At 36.5% G+C, this 6,046-nt stretch overlaps 1 long non-coding RNA gene across 1 annotated transcript; it reads right to left on the minus strand.

Moving 5' to 3' along the window:
• Positions 1–780: 780 nt before the first annotated feature.
• On the minus strand, positions 781–5,334 carry LOC138886850 (uncharacterized). Its single transcript, XR_011405775.1, has 2 exons — positions 4,675–5,334; positions 781–999 (listed from the first exon to the last, which is right to left on the minus strand). It is a non-coding gene; the product is annotated as an uncharacterized lncRNA (long non-coding RNA).
• Between the last annotated feature and the right edge of the window lie 712 nt (positions 5,335–6,046).

Genomic DNA, 6,046 nt, shown 5'->3' on the forward strand with positions numbered 1-6,046 from the left:
ATATTATTTTGAGGAAAGCCGTGAAATTTGCTAAATGGCCCATCCCGAAGTCTAAAGTTAATACAATATCTATTAAGGGACCCACAATTTGTGGTTTTATTCGGCGAGGCTCGTCTCATCAATTTAAAGACATCCTGAAGTGAACTATATTTCCATTTTTGTTTGTCTCTAAAAATAAAGAAAAGATACTTCTTAATTAGCACGTCCATGTGTCCTTACTAAGATGCCCAACTAATGGTTTAATGGAGACAATTTAGCCTCATTGTGGCTTGCAGCGTCCTTTGGCACCTCATCATTCAATTCTGCCTGTGCTAGAAGGCATTGCCCAGACATGGGCCGCATTCAGACGAGAAGCAGCCCAAGTAGCTCAATTAACGTGAGGCCCAATTAGGCTTACTACGTGATGGTTGAAATCTACTGAAATGAATTAAGCCAACACAGTTCACAATTCAATTGATGCTCAAATCACTAAATCCCACTACAACTCAGCAAATAGGCTAGCATGTACAAAGATTATTTTAAAAAAACTGTTTAACTCCTAATCTCCAATTAATACTTATTATCATGATCGAATTTGAACATACTTTGAATCTAATTTCAGCTATCAGTTTGATTTGGACTTAAGGTCACTTTAACAGCGTATTTCAATCTGGTTTTGTACGAACGCAGTCAGTCACTAACGTAAATGCACATCACAGCTCAAATTAAATTTCCAATTCAAACTAATCATTAGTTCAAGCTACTTCTGATTTTCAAGATCTAAATAGAGAAATGCTAACATAAATCAAATGTTAACTACAGCTGATAACTATAAATTAATAATCCATTACAAATATAAATTAAGTCAATTCAAATCACTCTTAGCAAAACAGCACTCCAAATTACCACAATTGATTACAAAAGCAAATGTTGAAATAACTGAAGATGCAACTGAAATCAAGCCTCCATTTCATTTCATTTCAATTGGATGTTAACACGCATCGAGTTCAGGGCATGTACCTGGAATCAGAACAAACAATGAAGCAAAATGGAGGTCAGCTGAAGCAAAAACACTCGAGCAGCAGCTCAGAAATCAATTTGAATCCCCAGCAGCAATCAATGGAGTGTAAAAAAAAGGTCCAGCACAGATTCAAAACCCAGAAGTGCTTGAAAATTACGCAGAACTATCAGATCTCTTCGAAACCAACTCAAATGAAACCAAAACCATTTAAAAATCAACCAGAACTCCAGAATCCAAAGCACTCAAGCTCAAACTAGAAGATTCATTGTATTTACTAACAAAACTCGAAATCAGCCTAATACTCCATGGGACGGTATTGGTTTTTTTTGGTTTTTTGTATTTTTGTCTATTTTTGTATATTTGAATTCAAATGCTAATCTGAAATTTTGAGAAAGGGTGAGAGCTGTAGGTGGGAATTCGATGGCTAAAAAAACCTTTTTGATGAAGTAAAGGGCATGCCTTTTATAAGCACCCATGAGGGCAGCCCTCAGATTTTCAGTTTTCAATGTCAGTCCCTTACCTATTTATTCAATTAGTCCCTTATTTTCTAACTTGTTACCCAAGTAATCCCACTAAAATTATTGAAATCTACACTAAAGTATCACTCTGGAAGGCCCTGGAAGATTCTAGTTGCAACTACCATGTGTTGCCCAATCCTAAATGTCTAAACTACCCCTGAACTTAAACTAAAACTACAGCTATAACCAAGACAGTTTCTTAAGCTCTGGATATACACCAATTTAACTCTTGTTGAATCTATTGATTGAACTCAGAATTAATGACCAAACTAACTACCAAACGACGACTAATTAAACTGAAACTGAACTAACTAGTAATTAACCTAAACTAAAGGAACACCAGAAATTAATTCAAACAAAACTTAGTAAAACTAATTAACAAATTATCAACGGCTTAACTAAAAATCAAACTAAGATCAGGAATTGGAACATATTAAAATCAAACAAACAACTAGACTTAATCAAAACAAATCAGGACACAAGATTAGAACAATATTGACAAAAATTAAAACGCAAATTAAACTAGACATTAACCATGGAATTCACACATGCAGAAAATCAGAAAAGGAAAAAGAACTGAAATAAAAGAAAATGCCAACAAGAACTCACTGACAACAAAGAGCTCCGGCCAGTGGTTGTTTCTCCAAATCCCCGAAATTTCTGACCCGTAATATCCCTAACCATGTGTTTTCATAAGAAAACACCTGGTTAGGGTTGTTAGGGTCCGAAATCATGGAGACTTTGCATTAGGGTTTTTGGTCGGAAACCTTCAATTTGATATTCGAGCTGTTCCAGGTAGATTCGAGAGATAGGGCTATGGGGTTTGGGTAGAGGAGGCCCAGGCGGTCATATGGTGTTAATTAGGTGGTGATTGGGTTACTTTGGGTTTTGGCCGGAGAATCTTTGATCGAGGATTCGACGAGCTAGGGCGGGATTTGAAGGAAACGGGTGGTGGATTCATGATGAGGGAGAAGAGGAGGTCTCGTGGTGTTATTTTGGAGTGGTTTAGGAGTAGTGGCATTCACCGAAAAACCTTCAATCGAAGATTCGAAGGGTTCAAGTAAGATTCGAAGGAAAAGGCCGGTGAATTTGTACAGAGGAGGAGAAGGGGAAGTTGGGGTGTGAATTTGGTGGTGATTGGCGTCGGCGCCGCCATTGCCGGTGACGGAGAAATCAGGGCGGCGCAATTAGGGTTCGTGAGAGAGAGAGAAGGGTTGAGGAAGATGATGGGGTCCTAGAGAGGGGGGGTCTTTAAGACAGTTATATATTAAATGGGGTGAGCTTCTGGACAGTCTGATCAATCAACCTCGACGGTCCAGATTAACTGGGAACGAAACGACGTTGTTTGACCAAAGAGAAAGGGCGGACCGGGTAGGGGATTGGGCCTGGGTCTGTTTGGGTGAGATTTGGGGATTGGGCTAGGCTAAGATCATAAAATTGGCCTAATTTCGGGTATATAACAAAGCACCCCTTTTTAGTTATTTCCTTTGTTTGTTTTCTTTTCTTCCATTTTATAATTTTGTATTATTTTTTCTGAATTTTATAAAGATGCTAAAATAAAAAGAAAAACTAAACTACAACTAATTAATGCCTAAAATTGTTTTAAAAATTATTTCGTAACGATTTCACAGTTAAAGTAATAAAACTGCAAAAGTGAACTATTTTTGTTATTTTCTTCTTATTTTATTCCAAAACAATTTAACCCCTAATTAATACTAAAGTATGAAATTAAATCCTAAATGCAAATGCATATTTTTGTATTTTTATATGAATTATCAGGCACAAGTAAAAATGCAAACAATTAACAGAAAATAACACCAAAATTCACAAAAATTGTAAAAATAAGGAAAAGTCATTTTTATTTGAATTTTGTGGGAATAATTCATATATAGGGCAAAAATCACGTGCTCACAACCTCGAATTTCCATACAAAATGTGTGCCAAGAAACCAATAACGAGCATCACCAAGCAAAACAGAGTTGAGTCACTGAAACTTGATACACGAACTTCAAACAAGAATAATAGGGAATTGTGGCAAAAAAATAATAATAATGGCACACCAGTTGATCTCCAATTTTCTCACTACTGCACAATCAACTAATAGCAAATAATAAGCTAAGAACTATGAGCTGCTAATTTACATGTAAGAGACCGTACAACTTAACACATTAAATACTAAAAATAAGTAATCCAGTAGGCTAAATACTATGCTAATTGAAAACAAGGAAGATAAATTTCTTATCACCTTAATCTAATATACATCCAATGATGAGTTCAAAACAGTAGCACCTAAAGTTAATTTAAAAACCAAACTTTGATTCATGAGCTTCAACCAAATGACAACAAACTTAAATATACTCCAAAAGAACAATCGGCACATGTTGTACATTTGTTTAAGCTAAAGCTAAAGTTAAAGTTAAAGCAAAAGCAAAAGCAAAAGGGTACTATTATTTTAGTCGCTTTTAATATTTCGAGAAAAATTCAAAGTTATTTAAAACACTTTGTAAGCCGCGCAACATAAATGCACCCGCGATCCATAATATGTTTTATCTAACGTTGAGATTTGGATTTGGGTCACATAAATGCGCACCCGAGTTTAGGAAAGTAAATTATTAAATAGCACGCCTAAAGCAACTACGCGTCTTTAAATTTGCGAGGGCCATGGAAATTCAACTAAATGGCACGCCTCGAATTCTAAGGATTCACATGTTAATTAAATGAGGGCCATGCATTTGAGATTTTATTTGGCACTCAAGTCTAGCTAATTGAAACCATGGTACCACCAGCTTCACTCTCAGCGGATACAACACCTAGCTAACTTTTATTTTTAAGGTAATTCTAGAGCCTACATTTTATAGAAACTCTCACATGTACTGAACAACTGAACCTAATGCATAACACTTAAACCGCGTGAAATCAGTCATAATTGAAAAAAACCTTAACATGAAGAAACCCAACAAATAATAGTGCTTCTGCTGCAAAATTGTTTATTCCAAAATGACAAAACAACTAATAATCTAGTAATAAACAATCAAGACATAACAATATAAAATTAAAAGATAATTAATATATTACAACTACTAAATTTTACAAAGGCAAGATGTTAAAGCTAGAAAACAAAACTGATCCAAACGAAAATGTAACAAGAATACTCACGTTTACAGCAACATCGAGTTTTAGCAGCTCGAGCTCGACGGAAAAATGGACAGCGATAACCATAGACCGGAACCAACGTACGACAACTTCCTCACGACTCGAACTCATAAACGACTCCAAACTTCAGCTGCCTTACGCTTGTTCCCTCACTCCGTTCATGTGCGTGATTGTGTGTGCGAAGGTGAAGCTCACCGGTTATGGCATCGTTGGCAGAAGGTCTGGCGGGTCAAGGTCGACAAAAATGGGTAGTGGGGTCTGGCTGTTGGGTGTTGTGGCTGTTTTCCGGCAGGTTCAGGCTGGTCGGTGTCTTAGGGGTCTAGAGTTGTTCGAGAAGTTCAGCGGCTATGGAGGATGGCTATTTCGCGACGGTGCTGGTTCAATGAGGGGTGGCGACTGGCTTTTTGTAGTGGTTGTGGGGCGTCGCTGGCTTAGGGTGTGGAGGAGGTTCAGCGACGATGGTGAGCTGAAGGGTGGTCGTCGATGGCGTTGCTAGGCGCTGGCTGTTACTGAAAAAGAAGAAGAAAACGACAGTGGGGTGGGTCGGGGAAGACGATGATCAGGGGGCGGGGTCATTTGTGTATGGCTGAAGACCAAGCAATCCGGTAGGGAGGGGGGTCGTCTCTATTGCGGCGCTCACCTCATGAAGAAGATGAAGTTCCCAGGGGTTCTCCTCCCTCTCGTCTATAAATAATGTGTGTGTATTGTCAATTTGGAGAAAAGCACCCTATTTTGTTTTTTTTCATCTATTATGTTTTCTTTGTTGTCCCATTGTGGGGGTGGGGTCCTATCTTGTAAAAGGCATTGTTTTTTTTTCTTTTTCTTAGGTCTTATCTGGGGAAAGGTCTTAAATGGGGAATATTTTATGGGGAGTGGGGAATGGCATGAAAGAGAAAGGAAAATTATTAGACATGTGCATGTGCGTTCAAAATTGTGTTGGTAAGACAAGAGAATCTTTTTGAAATAAGAAGTTTGTTACCGAACTTTTATCTGCCATGAGTTGGCGTAAAACAATTCATTTTGTTTTCTTCATTTTTGTTTTGCTTTTCTCTTAAAATGGTTAATGAATAAAAGGTAAAATTAATATTCCTACTAACTTAATATAACAAGGCAAAATTACTCCCTAAACAAAATAATATTTATTTGTTAAAAACATCTAACTTAAAAACTACAATACATATATATATATATATATATATATATATATATGTTGAAACTTTTTCTTCCTTTGCAAGAGAAAAATAAAAATAAAAACTACAACTCTAAAGATGCAACTCTTTTTGTATGATTTTAATTTTATCAAATAAACCTACTAAAATAAGTGAAATAAAGGTTAAAATATGTAGAGTAATTTTAAAATATTTACATACTAAAA

This window comes from Nicotiana sylvestris, chromosome 3 (assembly GCF_000393655.2).
Source record: "Nicotiana sylvestris chromosome 3, ASM39365v2, whole genome shotgun sequence".
In the NCBI taxonomy this organism is placed as follows: Eukaryota; Viridiplantae; Streptophyta; class Magnoliopsida; order Solanales; family Solanaceae; genus Nicotiana; species Nicotiana sylvestris.